The sequence below is a fragment of the Mytilus californianus genome, unplaced genomic scaffold (assembly GCF_021869535.1).
Source record: "Mytilus californianus isolate M0D057914Y unplaced genomic scaffold, xbMytCali1.0.p SCAF_10, whole genome shotgun sequence".
Taxonomy (NCBI): domain Eukaryota; kingdom Metazoa; phylum Mollusca; class Bivalvia; order Mytilida; family Mytilidae; genus Mytilus; species Mytilus californianus.
In genome coordinates, this window is record NW_026262582.1 from 19546866 (window position 1) to 19572532 (window position 25667).

Below are 25667 nucleotides of genomic sequence, written 5' to 3' on the forward strand. Positions count from 1 at the left end.
CAATATTCAATACTATCAGAGCAGGTTAAATTTTACTCCAAGTTGATTAGTACTGAGAGTTGGGACGAAAATAGCGCAGAAAAACTTATCGGATGAATTGACAGGAAACTGACAGACGATGATAGACAAAATATAGAACGACAAATTGAAGTTGATGAATTAACAAAGACAGTTAAAATCTTTAGAAAGATAAGTCTCTGGGAAGGGATGGGATTATATCGGATTTTTTTTCATATAAACTGGGATCTTCTCAAAACTGATTTCACTGAAGTAGTTAAGGAAATATTTGACAAAAATGAACTCAGTAAATCGCAATACCAGGGAATGTTAACTTTACTACATAAGAGAGGGGAAAGAGAATTAATAAAAAAAAAAACTGAAGGCCTTTAAGCTTGATGAATACGGGTTATAAAATTTAATCAAAGATGTTGGCAGAGCATCTAAAAGTCTAAAACCGTTGTTAAATAAAATTATTCACCCGAATCAAAAAGGGTTTGTGAAGGGGAGAAATATAAGTATTGGAAATAGACTCAGTTTTACGGGATATTATTGAATATGTAGAAAATGAGGATATAGAGGGATCAATTATATTTCTAGACCAGCAGAAAGCTTTTGATAAAGTCGAATGGGGATGGCTGATAAAGGTTATGGAGAGCCTCAAGTTTGGTAATAATTTTTGTAGCTGGACAAAACTGCTATTCAAAAATACCAACACTTATATTAATACAAATGAGTTTCTGTCTAAATCAATAAGCAGATCAATTAGACAAGGATGTCCTATAGCCCCCTTTTTGTTCATAATACAAGCTGAACCAATGGCATGTGCCGTTCGTGCTAATGTAGAAATACAGGGAATCAAAATACCAACGGAAAATTGCCTTATTAAAACTAAATTATCAATGTTTGCGGATGATACACTACTTTTAAACAAATCCGAACAATCGGCTATAAAAGTTTTCGAAATATTGGAAATATATGAAAAAGCCTCCGGTTCCATAATTAACTTCGATAAAACAAAATGCTTGCTTATTTGGAGGCTAAAGGGCAAAAAACAATTTTCAAAATAATATCCTATATCAAGGATAACATAAAAGCTTTAGGGGTGCACCATGGTTATAATATTAAAAACAGTAAAATATGGAATTCAGTAATTGGCAGGATAAAAAACTGTATTCGAGTTTAGAAAACTAGAAAATTAACTTACAGAGGTAAAGTATTGGTTTTAAAAAAACAATTAATACCTATTTTGGAATACAATGTTGAGGTGAGGGGTATACCTAATGAGTGTGAAAAATAAATAAACTCACTTTTCTAGGATTTTTTTTGGGGCTCTAAAGTCATCCTTGTCGACAGAAAATCATGTTGTCTAGATGAAAGCTTCGTGTGGGGGGGGGTCAAAATAATCAGTTTCGAAATTTTCATAAAAAGAAACCATGTACAATTAATTTATAGAATTTTATGAAGGTTCAACACAAAGATGGAATGCAACTGCTAAATACTGGCTAAAACACTTTGACAAAACATTTGGTTTTAAATATTTTATATGTACGTGTAAAGATCTAAATGGAATTAATATTAAGTATAAATGTCAATTTTCTTCCAAAAGGTGGTTACTACATGGTGTGAACTTTATATTAAAATGACCGAACGTTCAAAAATGGCATTCTTGAAGGGAAGATATTTGGTAACAACAATATGAAATGGAAAGGGAAACCTTTGCTCTTCCTTTCCTTCACCAAGAATGTCGCCAATAAAAGATGTTTGTAATATCGAAACGGAAAACTTTCATAGTAATAAAATGCAAATACAATCTAATAAAGAAATCAATCAACACTGATTGGATTAACTAACTAAGAAGCGTCATTAGTAATCCAACTAATTTGAAGCACATACAAATCTTGAATAAAAACATATAAAAATTATGATATAGAAAGAAATTTCTTCCCTCCCCCCAAAAAAAATTAATTAAAATCATTACAAAAAATACTAAATATATGTACTAGTGTAAAATGTGAAATTAAATGGAATAGAACATTTACATGTAATACGGAACTAGACTGGCAATCAGTTTGTAAAAAGATTCACAAGCTCCTGTATCAAACAATAATTTCTAATTCTAATGGAAATCACTACATAATATACATTATACTGAATTTAAATTGTACAAAAATGCGAAAGTCCGATGGCCTGTGTAACTTATGTGGGAAATGTTTTGAAACCCAAGAACATTTATTCTATTATTGTTATACAATTTATAACGTCATTGAAGAAATAAAATGATTGCTAACTCTGTGCATAGATATAAAGCTTAGCTTTGATGTCCAAAACTTGATTATTGGATATAATCAAGATCTTGGTAAAACGCAAATGCATAATGGAAATTTTATAGTGTTTCCGGGAAAATTTAGTATTTTGAAAGATCGAAACGACAATAAATTCAACAAAACAGCATTTAATGAAACATCTATCCTCCGTATTTTTAAGAAAGATATGAATGATTTTATCAAAATGATCACTAAATCAAACTATAAAAACATTTATTTGGAATAGACAAACTTGACCGTTCATCTCAAATATTGTAATTACTATTAATAGTCGAATTTGCTTGTTCTTTGCTTATTCTTTGCTCATTTTGAAGATATATATCCATTTTTATGAAATAACTTGTGCCTCGGTATTATAGTTATAGTTATAATTTGAATACCATAACTTCAAATTTAATATTGATTCCATTGAGGTCTACACCAGAGCATGGGCTAAACGAGAATAAGTTGAACTGGACACTTTGTCAGAATGGGCCAAAACAATCAGGTCTCTGATAAAATGTCAAATTCATAAGTTGTTGAAAAACTGTGTGAATTATTAACCAAAGTTCGTTTTCAGAGACAAAGAAGCTCTGAAATGGCTATCATCTCTTCACAATAACTATGTTGTTGAGGACAAAGCTTCAAATAACATTGATTTTGTATGTAAATCGTCCTACTACGAGTGTCTTGTAAAAGAATAAAGAATAAATGAGCACTCAGGTAATCCCAAATACAAAAACATATCATTTGACAAGGATGAGATTTTAGCGAATCATAAGTCCTTCATGACTTCAATGAACTTTACATTGAACAGCAAATCTGTTGACTTACCTTCTTTGTATTGGATACCTAAGCTTCACAAAATTCCGTACAAACAACGGTACATTGCCGGCTCATCTGCATGTTCTACAAAGGAATTGTCCATTCGATTAACAAAAAAATATGTCCGTAGTGAAAAGAGTCTTCAGAAATACTGTGAAACTGATTTTCTTATTGACAACATATTTATTGAATTTGAAGGTAGACTTTTTCAACAAATTGTAGGCATTCCTATAGGAACGAACTGTGCGCCTCTCCTTGCCGACCTCTTCTTATTTTCATATGAGTCGGAGTTCCTTCATACACTTATCAAAAACAAGAAAATCGCAGAAGCAATATCATTTAATTACGCATTCAGATATATTGATGATGTTCTTTCCATTAACAATCCATTTTTTCTCAATTCCAGGTTTAAATAAGTTGCCAGAATTTTATTTGAATGTAGTAAAAGCATGGGTAAAAAACAAAACAATAGAGCAGCCTAAAAACTTTAAATCTAGTCGTCAACAAGTAATTTGGGGAAATCAATTCATTAAGATAAAAAAAAAAGTCTTTTATTTCAAAACTGGATAAATAGCAATATCATCTATCTAAACGACATTATAGATGAAAATGGTAACATATTGGAGAAACATATTTTGCAAAAGCTCAGGATTAAATATAATTGGATGTCAGAATTTTCTCAATTGAAGAAAGCCTTTCCAAAAGAATGGCCTAATATTTTACAACAAGAAAATTCAAAGAAAACTAAAGTAAAAACAAATTATGTTTTATACATTTAGAATAATTGTAATTATATAGAAAAATTAGAAAATTTAGACACTAAAAAAATTTATAATATATTTATTCAGAATGAGATTGAAATGCCTGTTGGTTTTAACCGATGGAAAACAGTGTTAAACATTGAGTTTATTCATAGTTCAACATGTAATATATTAAAATTTGTTCATCATTATTTGAAAGAAAATAAGTATAAAGTGTTTCGTTGGAAACTGTTACACTTTATTCTACCTTGTAAAACTTTATTAAAACAGTGGAATATCTGCAATACTTCAAATTGTCATTATTGCAATATCACTGAGGATTATGATCATATGTTTCTGAAATGTCACTTTCTTGATGACTTCTTAAGTAAAATAAAAAATCTTCTTGAAAAACTGAATATTGATAATAATATTCTAACATTGAAGAATTTAGTATTCGGTTATAAAATTAATGATGAACAATATTATGAAATCAATTATTTGATTACATTAATAATGTTTTGTATATATAAAGCTAATTACATGTCTGAACAGAAAACAGAATCTATAAATGTGTATGCTGTATTTAAAGCAGAATTTATGTATAGTTACAAACTGCAGGCAAAATGTAAGAATACAAAATATAAATGTATTCTAGATAAAACTGCCAAATTGTTAAAATAATTTCTTTGTTTGAGAAGTATATGATCTAGCAAAAATAAATGGATGAATAAATTAATAAAAGACATAAATTTTACGAATTACACATCTGGAACTGATCAAGTAATATAAATTTTACCTTTCACCGCTACTGTACATGTACATGTGATGATTGACAAACAAATGATTGATAACGAGACTATTTACCGTTACAAAAAGAAGATTAAAAAATGAAATATTTATTTAATCTTAATCTTCCTTATACTACAGAACATTTTTAATTCAGACATACCTGTGAATATGCTATATCACATCTGTTTATTTTTTATTTTTTAAGTCATGGCCGGTGTGACAATATTTGTTTCAAAACCAGGAAGATGTTTGATAGAAAAACAATTCACCCGTTTACGGAGGAAATATGAAAAATTTCCGGAAACAATACCCAGAAATCAATTATTGCTAGATGATATATATAGTAAATTGTTAAACAAATAAGTACCATTGATATATACTTGTTAATTTCATTGCTGATAATTTTATAAATTAGCTGTTAAATTAAAACTAATGTTAATTTAATATAATGATGCTTACCAGAAACAACCCTGGATTTCTGGTATTAACAAACAGGGACTCTTTACTGGAATGCTGGACTAGTGAAGTACATTGTTAACAGCAGAAAGTGCAATTAGTTATTGTTGAATAAAAAAAAAAAACAAACAAAAAAAAACAATCCATTTTTTTCTGATTGGGTTCCATTAATATATCCTCCTGAAACAACAGACACGGCTTCCTCCGCCTCATTTTTAGACTTATATCTCGAATTTGACATAAGCAGTCATCTTTGTACCAGAATCTATGACAAACGAGACGATTTTAATTTGAAATTATCAATTTCTTTAACCTTAGTAGCAATATACGAACTTCACCTGCATATGGGATATATATTTCCCAAGTCATTCGGTATTCAAAAGCTTGCAGCTGCTACTCAGACTTTATAAAACGTCACCAGTGCCTGAGCAGAAAGTTGATGAACCAGGATTATGTCAAAGAGCGTCTCGTCCTTTTTCTAAAAAAAGTTCATCGGAAGACACCAAGACCTTGTTGATAAATATTCTGTATCAACTTCACAAATGATACATAATGATCTTGATGTATAGATTCTAGTTACTGACGTTGTTATCATCTTAATTACGTGTTAAAGTGTTCTTTTATATGTTTCTGTAGAATATCAACCTTTACTGTTTATAGATGTAAGAAGATGTGGTATGAGTGCCAATGAGACAACTCTCCATCCAAGTCAAAATTTATAAAAGTAAACCATTATAGGTCAAAGTACGGTCTTCAACACGGAGCCTTGGCTCACACCGAACAGCAAGTAATAAAGGGCCCCAAAAAATACTAGTGTAAACCATTCAAACGGGAAAACCAACGGTCTAATCTATATAAAAAACGAGAAACGAGAAACACTTATGAACCACATCAACAAATGACAACTACTGAACATCAGATTCCTGACTTAGGACAGGTGCAAACATTTGCAGCGGGTTTAAACGTTTCAATGGTACCAAACCTTCACCCTTATCTGAAACAAAAGTGTAACATCACAACATAGAAAGACACACTATAAAATATCAATTGAAACGGCTTAACTCAATCAAAATACATATTAACACCAGTGAACATATACTGAACAAATAAATTTGATCTATGATATAATGTAAATACAAAATAAATAAACTAAGGGAAGAATAATTAAAGTAACATGTTATACCGCTGTGAAATGTTAAACAATTTAAAAAAAAAACAATATGCTAGAACAAAAATATCAGCCATTTGCAAATACTTTAAACACAGGTAAATGAAAATAATTTTGTTGTAAGGTATACGTGTACAGGTCAAATAGAGAAAGGAAATATTTTTACAAAAAAATAATTTTAATGTTCAAAGTACGAAAAAGTGAAAATTTATAGTAATACCAAACACTTATCAAAGCTGGTATATAGACCAGATATAACCCTAAATAACATTAAACAACAAAAAAGCATTACAATTAGTATCAACAGGTCAAACAAACAAGAAAGTACGATTTGAGAGTACTCGCAGTTACTGACAGCTAGTTAAAAGCCAAAAAACAATAAATAATAAAAAAAAATCATGCATCAGAGACTAAAATCAACTAAAACACATCCCAGGGATTTAGTATTTTAACGTCATGGACAGTGAAAGAAGACATGACTTGTGCAATGCCAAAAATAATGTATCGACAGGCAGTAGGATAGTTAGGAGTTAACCTCTTTATAGATCAAAATAAACGTGGGTGCGTTTTTGGTAATATATTTTTTTGGCATGGCTCGGTACTTATACATCCCGCCATTGTGTTATTGCGCTATGGTAAAGTAGTGGTTAAGATAACAGCACAATGTTGACTGCTGTATCCCTATTTTTGACATTTTTACCTATTATGTCTGTTTGTTTTGTTCACACACTGTTGTCAATATAATGGAATTTTATGCGACTGTCATGCAAGTGAGAGGTTTAGCTAGCTATAAAACCAGGTTTAACCTACCTTTATCTACATAAGGAAATGCCTGTACCAAATTAGGAATATGACAGTTGTTTTCCATTCGTTTGATGTGCTTGAGCTTTTGATTTTGCAATTTGATAAGTAAAGTCTTTACGTTTTGAATTTTACTTGGAGTTCGGTATTTTTTGTTATTTTACTTTTTCCTTAAAGAAACTGGTCAATATTAAACTACTATAAACTAAAATATAACGGAATTTGATAAGACTGTCGTACAAGTGAGAGGTTTAGCGCTATAAAACCAGGTTCAATCCACCATTTTCTACATTTGAAAATGCCTGTACCAAGTCAGGAATATGACAGTTGTTGTCCATTCGTTTGATGTGTTTTGTCATTTGATTTTGCCATGTGATTAGGGACTTTCCGATTGAATTTTCCTCGGAGTGCAGTATTTTTGTGATTTTACTTTTTGTTTACAAACATATACATTTTACGATGTAATAACAATCCGATTAAAATACAATCTAGTATCCTTGCTTTGAATGCTAATATCTTTCTACTCGTCGGATTTGTATTTTAATCAGATTGGTGTAGTAACAATTCTATTTTTTTTCTTAATTAAAAGTAAACATTGTTTTTAAAATATAAAATATTGATTTAAAGTCTGGTGATTCATACAGAGAACGTAGTATCTAACCCGTTTAACAAACTTCGACACTTTCTCCACGATCAATTTGTGGAAGAAAATTTCAATCGAAATAAATGTATATTATAATAACATCACTTTGTGACATTAAAAGATACACTTTTTAAGTAATATTAAAATACATGATGGTAAGTGTAAATAAATGAAAGATGCTACATAGTTAACGCAGACAATACTTAAATATTCGCCGTGTGACAAAAGACAAAAGCTTTAATATTATATATTATTAATGCTTGAACATGATTATATGTGTGTCTGTTCAAGTGTCAATCAAATGAAAACGATATCATCCAAATGTTATTCTATCTAAAGTAATACCCAATGCAAACATTAAGACAGAAAATATACACATTGAAGCAGTGCATACAAGAACACATGTTGCTTTCCTCCCAGTTTTACGGGTGTGAATAATATAGGCAAAGAAAAATATAAGTAAAACCATGAATAAGCAAGTAATTACAATCTGAACACAAGCCAGACCAATGGTATCATTTTCCTTAAGATATTTTACAGTTAATACAATGTTTTCAATTGCAAACAAAAATGACGTGATCACCAAAGCTATAATCCCTTTCTGTAATCCTTTAGGCATTTTCTGAAAAAAAAATATTTTAGAATATTAAAACGCTGCTTAGAACTTTGCCTTAATTTTTTATTGATTCATGGATTGATTGATTGATAAATTTATTTTTTGATTTATCAATTGATTGATTGATTACGTTATAACGTTTTTGGCACCGGCAGCATAAAGTTGTTTTTTTCTACTTTTATAAGTGATCGCCTTCTAAAAGGTGAAGTTTCCCTCAGTTTTAGTTTGTAACCCGGATTTTTTTTTTCTCACTCGATTTATAAATTTCTAATAGCGGTATACTACTGTTGCCTTTATTTACTGACCATTGCTTAACGGACGTGTGCTTTAAGTAAAATGTTACAGGATAAATCAAAATCAATGTTTGCACATGAAAATAAAACAATGCATATTATAAGAAAACCATTTATAGCTGTCTAATACAAATAGGTGTTACGGGATAGACAGTTAAGCATTTTGTAGCAGCGAAATTACGATTACTCATTTTGTTAAATCTGCAATACGGGTCCTTAATTTTTAACGTATACGAATCGTTCCATTATGCACATTCGTTAACAATTGGGTTAAACGTCCAGGCTTTCGTTATTATGTTAAGACAATAGTAGTAACGAATGCTTTTCATTATTCACCACTTGATGACGCATCGGCATGTTTTCTGTTAATCTTGTATATAGAGGGAACAGAGTAGCAAAAAGTTATTTGAAAATGACATCATCATTTGCAAGAAGCTTGATTGTTTTGGACAGTTGGAGATGCTGTTTTTTAACTGTCAATCGTTAAGTATATGGAAACTAAATGTGCTCCTCGTTTGTCGACTTGCTTCTTTATTGTTATCAGACTATTTCTGTGAAGTAACATTTCATCAGCGTCTGACAAGGGAAATACATACAAATGTCTTCTTTTAGAGAACCACTGAATGGAATGAAACCAAACATGACATGAATGCTCCTTATGAGGTGTTGACCAAGTGTTGTTACTTGGAAGCCGATCTATATTCCAAGATGGCCGCCAGTGGGGGACTTAGTTTAACATAGGACCCTATGGGAAATACATACAGATGTCTTCTTTTAGAGAACCACTGAATGGAATAAAACCAAACATGGCATGAATGTTCCTTTTAAGGTGCTGACCAAGTGTTGTTACTTTGAAGCCTATCCATTATCCAAGATTGCCGCCAGCGGGGGACTTAGTTTAACATAGGACCCTATGGGAAATACATACAGATGTCTTCTTTTAGAGAACCACTAAATGGATCAAAACCAAACATGACATGAATGTTCCTTATGAGGTGCTGACTAAGTGTTGTTACTTTGAAGCTTATCCTTCATTCAAGATGGCCGCCAGCAGGGGGACTTCCTTTAACATAAAACCCTATGGGAAAAACATACAAATGCTTCTTCTAGAGGTGCACTGAATGGAATGAAACCAAACATGGCATAAATGTTTCTTATGAGGTGCGGATGAAGTGTTGCTACTTTGTTGCCGATTATCTGTTTAAGATGGCCACCAGGATTTTTTATTAAATTACAGGGCCAATATTAAACCAAATTTGGCCACACTCATTATTAGGGTATCTGTTATGATTTTAATCTATTTTTACATGATTTCCAAAACCAAAGTAGAATCAGGTGACCGACACAGGCTCTTGAGAGCCTCTAGTTATCTGATCCAACAGATTATATCCGTATATCGCAATGTTGCGATGTATTATTTTTTTATCATTCTGACAATGCTTATGCTCTCCATAGTGATTTAGCCCGTATACAATTTGATTTTGTTTTGTGTATCTTTTTTGTATTTTAGTAGTTTCTATCTACATAATCTAATTGACGTTTTCCTCATATCTAAATTATTCATAATCAACCACATTAATTTGAAATACTGAGCGTGCATGGACTTTGTTGCCTATAGGTTTGTTGGTGAGGGTGTTGAAAGTTTGCTTAATAGGAGTTGCATGTGTCTGGTACTTACCGTAAAGTTCCACTCTTTATCTATAAATATATGTGATAAACAACACTGAGACAGCAATCAATTACCAAAGGACTACAAAAAGAAATAGATAAAAGAAATGTATGATAAATTTAAGAAAGAAAAGCAAAACGGAAGATTTGAATGCTACACAGCTTTGTGACAAATAATCTACAAATCTTTTAGTTTTCTTTTTAATTACCGATTCGGAAGTTGATAAGGTTTTGGCAATCATATGTACCTGATAACTAAATATGAGATTGGTTTTGAATTGTTTGAAAGGAATTTCTGAAAATACAATGCTGCTCAGTCTTTAGTTTTTCTATTTTGTGTTTTGTATAATGTTATTTGTCTTTTGGTCGTTTTTGTTTTGTTTTTGCCAAGGCATTGTCAGTGTGTTTTCGACTTATGAGTTTGAATATCCCTTTGGCATTTTGTCGACTCTCTGAGCAGCGTTGTATATTGAGTTTAAATTTTCTAGATTATATGCAATTATTTAGCTTGTGTTAATTAAGTTATTTGATTTTGGTGAACCGCTATTAACTATTGTGTCAAAGCCCGCCATGGATATTATCCACTTGTCATAACAACAGTAAAGTCTGTTTGTTTTCAATTGAGACTTTTCTTTGTTTGTTTGATTCCAAAAAGCAACACGATGAGTGAAGAAGTTCCTGCTCATCCTTCGTATCTTTGTTGTCATCTGTTCTTGTTGTTTTTGTTTTAGTTTTCGATGTTCTATTTGTGCTTTTATATTATTAATGTTTTTGTTGATTTCAAATTGGATTCCTGTTTATTTTTTTTTTCTGTGTAAGGTTTCCTATTGTGTCATTGATATTTTATTTTTTTTAACATCAGATTAAATCATTTGCTTGTAAATATTTGTCTATCAAAAGTCAGGATAGACAGCCCCGATAATCCGTTTCCTATTAGCCAGATACAACAATAGTGCGACACCACCGATTAGCTGAATACTTTCTGTTAATGATAAAATAAGTTTTAAATACCAGTAACGGTTTATTAAAGATAGTGGAAGCGTTATTTTTTAATGTATTTCGCATACTAAGATAGTTGTACACACGAAACAGTTTTTATATTGAAGAGCACAAAGAGAGTACTTTTCTATATCACATCTACCACTTCGATTTAATGTTTCCATAACATTACGTTTCTTTACTTCAAATTGTCTAATACCATCTAAATTTTGTGAACAAATTTTTCTGTAAGTCACAAAATCATTTCTGGGTTGTCTGTAGGGTTACCTACAATTTCAGCGATCGCAACATTCTTTCAAATTTATGACTCCACCAGCTGACTGCTATAACTGTTATACTGACTCGGCTATGGAATTGCGACCTAATGTCCGCAGCCTTATATTTTGGTTTGAATTCAGAACTCAATCTATAATTAAAAAACAATTATAGAACAATTGAAGGTCTTTCCACATCAATGTTCTTAACAATTGACGAGAAGCTACTTCTGGTTTACTCAAAGCTACTATTGGTGTCCTATCATAGGTTTCCTCATACTGTTTCAATAAATATATGGTTTCTATTTACTTTTGCCTGGAATAAGGGAGATAATTACCAACTTCTAGTCATTTCCGGTCTCATGTGATAGCTTTATTCACACTGATTCCAAAAATATATAGTTTGTATATACTTATGCCTGTAATAAAGGAGATAATATGCTACTTCCGGTTTATAAAATGTCACTTCCGGTCTCAAATGATAGGTTTATGTATGACCATTCAAAAAATGTATGGTTTCCATGTACTTTTACATGAAATAAGTGCAAAAAAGACTACTTCCGGTTCGCTCAAGATCACTTCCGGTTGACATATTTTAAGGTCATATGTCACTAAACATTTTGTTAAAGATCTTATGGCTGTATCATGTACCAATCTGAAGAAATAATCAATTTACCTTAAAATCAAACATTTCAGGGGCAATAACTCCTATAAGATGTCACTGGATTGTTTCAGACCAAATATATCATATCTTCATCATAATAAAGCAAACATTTTGCACTAGTTCTTTTACATATAACTTTAAAAGTGTTAGAGAAAATGCAAAAACAAGTTGAGAACATGACCTTGACTTTTGACCTTGACCTCATTTTCTAGGTTAGGACATATGGACCTCATATAAAAAAACTCTAGGTTTATACGGCTTACGGTTTATGAGTTACAAAAACATAAAGACAAACTTATTTGGTAAAGGTAGATAACTCCTATAAAATTTCATTGAATCGCTTCGATCCAAATCAACCAAAAATTTCAGAAGATGTAACGAACAAATAGGAAAAATTATTTTGTCGTTATCTTGTTTGGGTACGGAGGAGATACACTCACAAGAAAAACAATGTTTGGGGAGATAACTCTCACAATGAAAAAGTCTTCGGCTAAAAAAATAAGTTTTAAAAGCGCAATAACTGTTCGATATAATATCCAAAATATCAAAGCGACATCTTGCCAAACAACTTTAAACCGCAAGAAAAGGGTTTGGCGGAAGAAGAAAAAAAAATAATAATTAGAAACAAATTGTTCAGAGAACAATTGAAGGTCTTTCCACATCAATTTTCAAAGTTCTTAAAAAGAATCTAATCCTGTTTACTCAAAGTTAAAATTGCCATCCCATCATAAGTTTCTTCATATTGATGCGATAAATAAGAGGTTTCTATATACTTTTGAGTGAAATAAGGGAGATAATGTGCTACTTCTGAAAGTAATGTCACTTCCGGTCTCATATGATAGCTCCTTTCATACTGATTCCAAAAATATACAGTTTATATATACTTTTGCATGTAAAACAGGAGACAATTGGCCACTTCTGGTCTTTAGTGATAAGTTTATGTATTTATATTACATAATATATGGATTCTGAGTACTTTTCCATGAAAAAAGTGCAAAAAAGACTACTTCCGGTTTTCCTCAAGATCACTTCCGGTTGACATTTTTCAAGGTCATATGTCACTAAACCTTTTGTAAAAGTTCATATGGCTTTATAATAAACCAAGTGGAAGTAATAATCAATTTACCTTATAATTAGACATTTCAGGGGCACTAACTCCTATAAGATACCATTAGATTGTTTCAAACCAAATGTAACATATCTTTATTACAATAAAGCAAACATTTTGCACTTGTTCTTTTATATATATCTTTAAAAGTGTTTGAGAAAATGCAAAAACAAGGAAAAGTCAAAATTGAGAACTTGACCTTGACCTTTGATCTTGACTTCATTTTCTAAGTTAGGACCTACGGGCCTCAAATAAAAAGATTCCAGGGTTATACGGTTAACGGCTTATGAGTTAAAAAACATACCGACAAATTTATTTGGTAAAGGTAGATAACTCCTATAAAATTTCATTGAATCGCTTCGATCCAAATTAGCCAAAAATTTCTGAGGATGTAACAAACAATTTAGAAAAAGAATTTTGTCGATATCTTTTTTTTCACGAAGGAGATGCACACACTTGATAAACAGTGAATAGGGGGATAACTCTTACAAAGAAAATTGTTCGGCTTAGAATGGGTGAAAATAAAAAGCGCATATACTGTATGATACTATATAAGAAATATCTTAGGGACATATTGCGAAACAAATATTTAACGCGATAACAAAATTTGGCGGAAGAAAAAAATTATCATTTAAAACCAATTGTTCAGAGAACAATTGAAGGTCTTTCCACATCAATTTTCAAAGTTATTGAAAAGAAGCTAGTTCCTGTTTACTCAAAGTTAAAATTGGCATCCAATCATAAATTTCTTCATACTGATGCGATAAATAAGTGGTTTCTATTTAATTTTAGTGAAATAAGGAAGATAATCAACTACTTCCGGTGAAGTAAACGTCACTTCCGGTCTCATTTGATAACTTCTTTTAAACTGATTCCAAAAATATATAGTTTAATATACTTTTGCATGTAAAACAGGAGATAATTGGCCACTTCCGGTTTATTGAAAGTCACTTCTGGTCTTTAGTGATAAGTTTATGTATTTATATTACAAAATATATGGATTCCAAGTACTTTTTCATGAAAAAAGTGCAAAAATGGCTACTTCCGATTTTCTCAAGGTCACTTCCGGTTGTCATTTTTCAAGGTCATATGTCACCCAACCTTTTGTGAAAGGTCATATGGCTTTATAATGAACCAAGTTGAAGTAATAACCAATTTACCTTATAATTAGACATTTCAGGGGCACTAACTCCTATAAGATGCCATTAGATTGTTTCAAACCAAGGTAACATATCTTTATTACAATAAAACAAACATTTTGCACTTGTTCTTTCATATATATCTTTAAGAGTGTTGGAGAAAATGCAAAAACAAGGAAAAGTAAAAATTGAGAACTTGACCTTGACCTTTGATCTTGATTTCATTTTCTAAGTTAGGACCTACAGGCCTTAAATGAAAAGATTCCAGGGTTATACGGTTAAAGGTTTATGAGTTAAAAAAACATTCCAACAATTGTTTTTGGTAAAGGTAGATAACTCCTATAAAATTTCATTGAATCGCTTCGATCCAAATTAGCCAAAAATTCTTGAGGATGTAGCAAACAATTTAGAAAAAAAATTTTGTCGATATCTTTAGTTGTTACCAAGGAGATGCACAGACTTGATAAACAGTGAATGGGGAGATAACTCTTACAAAGAAAATGGTTCGGCTTAGTAGGGTGAAATTTAAAAGCGCATAAACTATACGATACAATTTGAGAAATATCTAAGCTGCGAAACAAACATTTATCAAAAGAACAAAATTTGGCGGAAGATAAAACTAGAGGTTCTAAAGAGCCTGTGTCGCTCACCTTGGTCTATGTGCATATTAAACAAAGGACACAGATGGATTCATGACAAAATTGTGTTTTGGTGATGGTGATGTGTTTGTAGATCTTACTTTACTGAACATTTGCTGCTTACAATTATCTCTATCTATAATGAACTTGGCCCAGTAGTTACAGTGGAAAATATTTTGTAAAAATTTACAAAAATTTACAAAATTTATGAAAATTGTAAAAAATTGACTATAAAGGGCAATAACTCCTTAAGGAGTCAATTGACATTTTTGGTCATGTTGACTTATTTGTAGATCTTACTTTGCTGTACATTATTGCTGTTTACAGTTTATCTCTATCTATAAAAATATTCAAGATAATAACCAAAAGCTACAAAATTTTCTTAAAATTACCAATTCAGGGGCAGCAACCCAACAACGTGTTGCCTGATTGGTCTGCAAATTTAAGGGCTGATAGATCTTGACCTAATGAACAATTTCATCCTTGTCAGATTTGCTCTAAATGCTTTGGTTTCAGAGATATGAGCCAAAAACTGCATGTTACCCTATGTACTATTTTTTAGCCATGTCGGCCATCTTGGTTCGCGGGCGGGGTCATCGGACACATTTTTTAAACAAGATACCCTAATGATGATTGTGGACAAGTTTGGTTAAATTTGTCTTATAGTTTCAGAGGAGAAGATTTTTGTAAAAGATAACAAAAATTTACGAAAAATGGTTAAAAATTTACTATAAAGGGCAATAACTCCTTAAGGAGTCAATTGACAATTTTGGTCATGTTGACTTATTTGTAGATCTTACTTTCCTTTACATTATTGCTGTTTACAGTTTATCTTTATCTATAATAATTTTCAAGATAATAACCAAAAGCTGCAAAATTTTCTTAAAATTACCAATTCAGGGGCAGCCACCCAACAACGTGTTGCCTGATTGGTCTGAAAATTTGGTTCGCGGGCGGGGTCATCGGACATATTTTTTAATTTAGATACCCTAATGATGATTGAGGACAAGTTTGGTTAAATTTGTCTAAGTAGTTTCAGAGGAGAAGATTTTTGTAAAAGTTTACGGACGACGGACGCAGGACGCAGGACGACGGACGACGGACGACGGACGCCAAGTGATGAGAAAAGCTCACACTGCCCTTTGGGCCAGGTGAGCTAAAAAAATATAATAATAATTATAATCAGAACAAATACAATAGGTCTTTCCACAGAAAAGTGGAAAGACCTAATAATCAGAACAAATACAATAGATCTTTCCAGAAAAAAGTGGAAAGACCTAACAATCAGAACAAATACAACAGGTCTTTCCACAGAAAAGAGGAAAGACCTAATTATCTGATTCTCTCTCCATGAATACTCGGCTAAGTTTATTTTTGTTCGACTTGCTCATGTTGTTGAATAAGAGCGGTTTTTTTCTAATGCCGAATGGAAACGAAATCGGAGTTTGAAAAATATACCAACTACCTTTGCGCATGCGGTAGTAAATTAAAAGACATGTATTTAAATAGGTAGCAAGTCATTTCGTACCTTGACCATTTCGTACCTCTGCCATTTCGTACCCACAATTACCATTTCGTACCCAACATTTACCATTTCGTACCCACTATAGAAACCATTTCGTAGCCTATGGGCCAAATGCATCTACCATTTCGTACCTCATGGACTAAATGCGTGTTTACTATTTCGTATCATATATTTGTAAAAGTTTTCATTTATTTTAAGATATAAATCATTTTGAGATGATTTTCATTTTTTTTTTAAATATAGCAAAATAAAATCCAGCTGTAGAAATTTTATAAATACCCATGATTGGATTTGTTTAGGCAGCACTTGGAAACTTTAATAGTTTTAATTACACTTTGTCTGTTTGCAGAATTTATTCTTCATTAATTTTTCAACTCTAAAAATATGAGGTTGATTAACCAACAAAGAAATAATTACCTGCAACTGTTTTTATAGTTATTGTAGGAATGGTATCTATGATGGTTTATTATTCGGGTCTCCACCATTATGTAGGAGTGTGCTTTTACTCCTATAAGAAGTGTTTGAGATACGGGGGTACTCATACGCAACTATTATCAGCACCGGCTTTGCGCATTCGTCAAATCTGACCACAATCGATAGCGATAAATTTACTATAGGTTGTTAAAGGAAATCTTAAATTTTGATTAGCTGTCTGTAAATATCATTAAATTTCTTTTTCATTGGCATCAATTTTGAAAGTTCAATTTATAAGCTTTCTACAGATCTAATTTGTATTTTGATAAGGATTGCAGAAGTTAGGGCCTTTTTCAATTAAAGACCACCGGGTGCACGACCTATTACTTCATACAATACGAAACCAAAAATGAGTGCACATGGGTTTTCTTAAATGAATTGACATAACATCTTTATTAGAAACAGCTTCATTCGCATGTATATTTATTCTCTGGTTTTAAATCTATCCAACGATATAAATTTCATATTTTACAATTTTTTTTGAATCAGGGCCTTTTTTATTTAAAAATCGAGTTGCGATCATTTTCTGAAGTTGACCAAAAATAATCTAAGTCAAACCAGGTAAATATTCATGGATAAATAATTAACACATGACAATGTGATGACTTATGTTATTCTCAGTAGTTTGTGTTGTTGGTTTTTTCTTTTTTCTTTGACGATTTAATAGCCTCTTTCTCTTCAAGTTTACTTTATAAATTGTAAATTTCAATGCACAAAAGTTTCAAATGAGAAAAAAAAATATTCTCCAAGATAAACCAATTGCCAAAGTCTTAAAAGAATAAGACAAGGGCAGCATATGTGCCAGTGTGGACTATATACGAAAATATTTGTGTATAGTAATGCTAATTTAAAGATTACAAAACGGCAATCGCTTAAAATTGAAATAAATTGAACTAAAATATTTTAACAGTTTAAGAAACAAAATTTTAGATACATACATGTACATTTGAATTTGCTAGTCTATTGCTTGTTTGATGCACATTCTCCTTTTATACACTTAACTTTTTAGAAAAATAAATCGCATTGAACAAAATAAATATTATTTTTAATTTTTCTCCGTCCTTTCAAAAGTTTCTATCGTGAAAAAAAATTTTAATTTTGCAATTGAACATTTATGTAAAACTTTTATTAAAAAGGAAACTTATTTTAATTATTTTTCTGTTAATGTAAAGTTTACGGAGAGCTGTCTTATTGGAACTCATACCACATCTTCTTACATTTATATTGTACATGTATTTGCAGAATTTGTAATTTTTAATTTATCGAATGAATAAGATAATTGGAATCGTTAAAATTCAGAATTATACTTGAAAACAGATGCCTGCGACCCCTGTTGTTTCGATTATCATGTTTTCTAAAGATATCCGCGTGAAGTTCACAAATTTCAACATGTATTTAATCACCTTGTGTTAATTTCAGATAAAATTGACAAGTTCAAATCCGTGGTTAAAACTTTCCTTTACATATCAGTAATATTATTATCCGGGCAGGGTACTCCACCCCCCCCCTTTTTTTTTTATTATACTCGGAACATTATTATTAGGCGGCATGCAATGAAATTTTTGGAAAATTTGCTGATTAGTTTGAGAATATCATTATATAAATTCATTAGTATGTGCTTTTCACATCGTTAAATTTTTTGTCTTAACTGTAGACATTTTTAAAGAAATATGAAAATTTAGCTGTACATTTATACTTATTCATTATTAATACGACATTTCTCTTTACAATACGTTTATGTAGCGTGTTTTCCATTAAGATTTATAAACAAAATGAATCGTCGCGGGCAATGGTACTATAGTAGCATTAAGTGTTGAAGGCCCATTTTGAGAAAAATGTCTCTCAGAAATCATGGCTGAAAAGTTAGTAAAAATAAAAATCAACATACAATTTTGGGAGGTAAAACAAGATAAAAATCTACGTTGTCTCATATTCGGGTTTACGTCGAAAGAAAGGTTTAAGATATATCAAAATCGAACAATATCGTGTGAACATTTCTATTGATGACTATAGTGAATCATTTTTCGATTATGTATTTTGTTATTACATGAATTACATCTATCTATATTTTGATTGTCAACTCATTGCATACTTCTCTAAAAATGGTGTTACTGAAATCAAGAATATTATATCTAATATAATATAACCTCACAATTACAACCCTCTTGCTTTTGAAATTGTTAAAGAACAATTTTAATTCTATGTAAGTGCTTTTATAAACTATAACAAGCCAACGATTTAATAATAGATATATATGCATGTATATATGTTTGGTTATCATAATCTCGTATTTGTCCTTTTTTGACTTTTTATGTTGTATGTTTGATATTCGGTAAAATCGAATTTTATCTTTTGGAAATAAAGTCAGTTTATACAACTCGTATTCGTGCGGAACCTAGCATGCTACAATGTCATATGGTTATAATATTGTTTACTTAGTGTTGTCAAATTATTTACGAGTGTCAACATCAGCATGTTGTCTTGATAAGATATCACACACAGAAAAGACTGATCAGACGGATAAGAAATTAAAATCATGCGCGATAACTCGTACTGGCTTACACTGAGGATAATAGTTGGCCATGGTCTTGGTTCATTAGCTCACATATAAAAGGTACTCCATTATATAACTATAATTTTTTATTCAACATGAAAGAGGCATCCATAATAGTTCATATGATACAGGTTTACACTAATATAAATAATTCTAGAAAAAGATGTGCCTATGGCAAATGCAATTCTAAAAGTGACTTCAAACTTTCAGACTTAACTCTATAATTAAATTATTTTAACTGACCCTTTAGCCTATTAATTAATATTCTAAATTTATCTTATGCACCAAACCTCTGACCTTTTAATAACCAAATAGAAATGAACATATTTATATAAGAATCCTTAATGTCTCAAGTAGTGGTCAATAACATGTGAAATAAACAATTAATTACAATTTATTACTTTCTAGAACTACTGCTACTAAAGATACTAAAATCAACATCTGTTGTTTACTAATAAAACTAAGCATGTAAATTCTTTTATCTTCAACATGAAATAATCGAAATACTGAAAAATCATATAAAATTATACTTTTTAATTTGTCATGTAAATTTACTCTACTATATTATTAACAGTTGTTTTTGTCAGGAAATGCATTCAAAAGGGACGCATGCATAAAAATGTTTGCATAAGAATTTGCACCTTATGTGACCAATCAAAGAACTTGCTATGACTTTTTCAATTTGAGAAATTACAAGTTCATTTATTTTGTATCCTTATATCTAACCTTCTAAATTTCAAAAACGTTTGATAAATATCTTTTTTTTTTTTGTGTGTTTTGCATGTTTTCTAAAAGTATTATTTAAAAACAAATCCATGCATATGATGTGAACATTTAGGTTCAACTACACATTACGATAATCAATTGAATATATCCCAATATTTAGGCACACGTCGCAATTTCAAATGGCACGTGTATTCAATACACATTTTTAATCCAATTAGGTATAATGCTACCTTTTTAAAAACAATATGCCAGTACGGCGCGTGTCTTTAATTACAAGTTTATACCAAAGTAACAAAATCAATGTTATCGGCAGAAATGTGAACTGTTACTAAAGCGCTAGCTAATATTTGAAATAAATATCATAAATATAAAGTTTTACAAATTAAAAAAAAATCGTTTATTGACTTTATTCCTATATAATATCTCATAGGTGCTTTAATTTTAAATTTTAGGCATTTCTCGTGAACTCTACCGCCTTATAGTAAAAGTTCAACGAGACTGTTTTAACCAAGAAATGAAAAACATCTAAATCTTCCACGAGATACGAAATGGCATACATACAAACCTTCCATGAGGTAAGAAATGATATACATACAAATCTTCCATGAGGTAGGAAATTGTATACATATAAATCTTCCATGAGGTGCGAAATTGTATACATATAAATTTTCCATGAAGTACGAAATGGTATACATGTTAATATTCCATGAGGTACGAAATGGTCAAGGTACGAAATGGTTAGGGTACGAAATGACTATAATTCTTTAAATATACCAATTAAATGGCCTTCTGGCATTTTTTTTAACACAGAAAGATAGTTTATTTCTATTTTAATAAGCAAAATATTGTACAACAGCATTGTTAATTTGTTTCCTTTTCTTGTAATGTGTTAATCTGATATACAGAGGTATGGTGAAAAAAGATGCAAAGCTATTTGTCTGAATGTGTACAATACAATATATTAATGAACATAACTTTTAATTTTTATAAAAAGTGTGCTCATTCTTTAGTTTTCTATGTAATGTTTGTATTGTTGTTTGTCCTTCGTAGTTTTGTTTTGCCATGGTATTGTCCATGTTCATTAGTCTTATGATTTTCCAGTTCCCCCTTGGTATATTCTCACTGTGTTTTCTACGAAGACTTATACTTATTGTGTGATGGAAAATTTATGAGGATTTATAGGACTCCGGAAAGAACAGTAATGAAAATATATCTTCTGATTACCACAATATTTTAGATGACTGACCAGAAATGACCACATGTGTACATAATAGATTGTAAAGTACTGTTCCACATAAATAGATTTTTATCAAAATCAGCTAGTGGCAAACTCTTCTGACTTTTGAATTTTATATACCCAAGGACCCCTCCTCCCCTTTTTTTGTTTTGTTAAAGTTATTACAAGGCAATGCAAACATTTGAAAACAGAGTATTTGTGTTTAGTATTTTATTTTTATATTTAAGCGTTATCCAACACAAGTTTTAAAAATTTATTAAGTAGTTCAAAATTCATTACAAATATGTCTTTCACCAAACGAAATCTTGACATTTTCAATATTTCCAGTTTACAATTTACTATTTGTCTAGCCTGCAACTAAAGTCGCCAAAGCTATACATAAGGTGTAATACCACCATTGTTTTCCCCTATTAGTCTTTGTTAAATTATCACTTTTCAAAAAATTGTGCAGAATTTATCTTTGTTTCAAATAAAGAAATACTTGGCATGAGTAAAGTTTTATCCTGTCCAGTACTAAAGAAAAAAATTTCACATAACATTTCATTGCATATAAGAAAATAACCATCACTGGAAGTTAACCAATCAAATTTTCACCCCTTTTTTTCCTGTGTACAAGCTTAAGTAACCATGTAACCTCAAGTTTCCAAAATATTCTATAGAAACACCAAATAAAAAAAGAATGGTGCTTTGAAACACCCGAGATACAACAAAATGTATATGTTTATGACTCATAAATTTTTTATAAAGGATTAATTTCCTACAACTGTCAAATTCTAGGGAATATTTTTGTTCGACCCTTTTTTGATGTGACATACTATGATTTTGTGGTATTATAACAATCCTTCTATGGGGAAAGGATTTATATAAGTTATTCTTGTTTCCAAATCCCTGCATTTCTATTGTATAATTGTAATTTGTGCACTTTTGAAAATATATTGTTTTGAAACTAAACTAATCCTTCTCTAGTCATGTCATCAACATTTAGATTCATTCTTTGGTTATTTTCTTTTTTAAAATGTCAACATTTTTGCTAAACCTTCACGGAATTTATTAAATGACAGACACTTCTTCTATACAATGACATCATCCAGAGAATTATTTTTTGTTTCTTTTTTCAATATTTTACTGTTATAAGTTGGGGTTTTTTTTTTGCACTAATGTTATTATGAATTAACTGTTTACAAAACTTTGAATTTTTCTAAATACTAAGGATTTTTTATTTCAGGAATATATTACCTTAGTTGTATTTTGCAAAACTTTTTGGAATCTTGGGTTCGCAATACTCTTCAATTTTGTACTTTATTTTAGCCTTTCAACTTTTTTTATTCGAGCGAATTTTTTAAATAACGATGTAAATAAAAAATATTTTCCAATAATTTAAATTCAAGACTTAAACAAGTTCACATTCAGATGTAGATACTCCAAACAATGTCTTGGTGCCTCCCCTTATCAAAATCCTTGAATCGCAATTGACATGCTTGTGTCACTATTAATTTAGTAATTCATTTCTGTAACTCATTATTTCAAATATATATACATACAAAGAATTCCTTAAAAAAAAATATATATATATATATTATAAACACATATGTTGTATTCCTGGAACAGATTTCACTCTTTAAGGTTCTATTTTTAGCATATTTGCTGTCATTTTAGTTAGTTGACGAATACAAAAAATAATTAAAACCTAAGGATCATGCAGGCCATATATCATGTATTTCATTAAAATAAGTCGAATGGTTTCAGAAAGGATTATTTAAAAAGCCCGTCCATAATTCATCCGGACGATGCCGACACCAAGTGATGGCATTAGCTCACATATCCCATGGGACAAGGAGAGCAAATACACGTATATTTAATGTGTACATCAATGATGATTTTAATGTGAAATTATACGTTAAACACTGGAATTTTATTTATCATTTGGTGTTTGCAAGAAATTAATTCCGTAAAGTAAATGTTAAAAATAAAATAATAGGGAATTTGTTTTTTGATTGACAAAAATTTAATATAAATATTTAAAATATCCACTTACTGTATTTGTTTGTAAACGCCTTTTAAAATTATAAGCGTCGGTTGATTTAGTTTTGCGCATGTGCGTAGATTTTAGTGGTTTGTACCGATAATCACAGCATTTTCAATTAAAACCCACCAATGTTTATGTCTGAAACTTATGAAATTCCTTATCCTGTGTAAAATGTGTTCGTGGAACTTGTAACACCCTTGATTTCTTCGAAAATGTATTTATGGAACTTATGGAGTTTCCTATTGCATCATTTCTTTCAACATAAAACGTCATGCAACACTAAACAAATTCAGTACTATCAAATGACAACACGATAGTATTTGGTTTTTTATTTTCTTTTTATTTATTTTAACATAAAGGTTACACTTCAGAACATATTTCTAAAATACATCTTTTATTGTTTTAGAAAGAATGAATACACAAACAAACATTGCAACCTTTACGAAAAGCATTAAATGCGTTACTTATACAAATAACGAAAATTGTTTTAAATGAATACTAGATAAGCACAGAACATTATGTTTTTGAAATAGTTAACATAACTATGACTGATTAAACCAAAGATCTTCCTTCTGTATTTGTTAGTAATCTTCTCTTTTATCTTTGCGTATTATGTGTCCGTTTAAATATATAGTAGAAACAATAAATTCACACATCCAAAAAAGTGTACTGCCTAACCCTCAAACAATAGGCATTTGAATATAACGATCCATTCAATATAAAAAAGCAATCATCATGCGAAATACATCTGATATTGTATGAACCATTTTTGTTTCGTCATTTTTCTTTTCTTTTAAACAATTAGAATGATTTTTAACCAAATGAGTTGATGGGTGTAGCGCAATAGTCTTGCATCAAAAAAGGAAACGCATCTAAAGATAAAAACGTAGTCCTAAACGACTGACAGATTCCTTTAGTTGGTATAAATATAAATTTTTAAAATACTTTAAATGTCATGTCTAAAGATTTCTTAGTCATATATTATAGAAGTTGTGATATAATGTGTATGGGAAGGGAATGCAGATTTATTTTATTCATAATATAAAACTGAAATGTTTCTAAACATAGTAGTGTGGTTTTCAAGATTAATTATTTAAAAACGTTCTTTCTGTACTAAAATATTTAAGTACGTAGAAATGGCAATATCATATTTCCTCACTGCAGGCTTTTATGTCCTTTTGAAAGAATCCCTTACAAACAAAACCTCATAACGAAAAGCATTCCTACATTGCTGACTTCACAAGAAAATATCTGCAATGAATTATGTAAAAAAAATAGATCCATTGATTTCGGGTTTTTTTTCACTCGAAGTTTTGCAAGGAGGGTATTTCTATTTCCGTGCTTATATGCATCGATTCCATACAAATCTCGTTGTTTTTCCTTTAAATTTGAATTTTGATTCTGAACATTTGACACTTTTTTAACTATTGATTCATAGAGCATAATATTTCACGAGTCATAGATATGAAGGTGTTCACTATAAGGTTCTGCACAAGTGTTGTAACTTTGTTGCCAATTGGTAAAAACACATGGCCGTCAAAGGACTTTGTTGACTCGATTTTCAAGAATCTTCTTCTCAAGAATAACTGAAGGGATTGAGTTGAAACTTAGTATATATGGACTTATCAAGGTCCTTTACAAGTGTTGTTTCGTTTTGAGCTGATCAGAAATTCAAAATGGCCGCCAGTGAGAGCAAAGTTTGTATTGAAACCCTATCGTAAACATATTCATCTTCTTTTTAAGAATAATGAACACTTATTAATATTTTGTGTTTAATTATAGCCAATTTTGTAAAGATGTTAATATCAGTGAAAATACACCTACTTCATGTAATTGCAGTAATTCCGAATACATTTATGGACCCATTTCCCATGTTATAACAGGAGATCTTAACATCGTTCAAGACCGAGAGTTAAAATCATTCCTCAGTAAAGGACCTAAATATCGTCCCCCGTCAATTATTAATTGGAATGAGTGTCGTAATATCATCCACGACTCACTCCATACTTACTGTTTGA

The 25667-nt window shown here is 30.6% G+C and overlaps 1 long non-coding RNA gene across 1 annotated transcript; it reads right to left on the reverse strand.

Annotated features, from left to right (window-relative positions):
* Window positions 1-3663: 3663 nt before the first annotated feature.
* Window positions 3664-11704, reverse strand: LOC127717743 (uncharacterized). Its single transcript, XR_007989329.1, has 3 exons — window positions 11576-11704; window positions 10316-10387; window positions 3664-8350 (listed from the first exon to the last, which is right to left on the reverse strand). It is a non-coding gene; the product is annotated as an uncharacterized LOC127717743 (long non-coding RNA).
* Between the last annotated feature and the right edge of the window lie 13963 nt (window positions 11705-25667).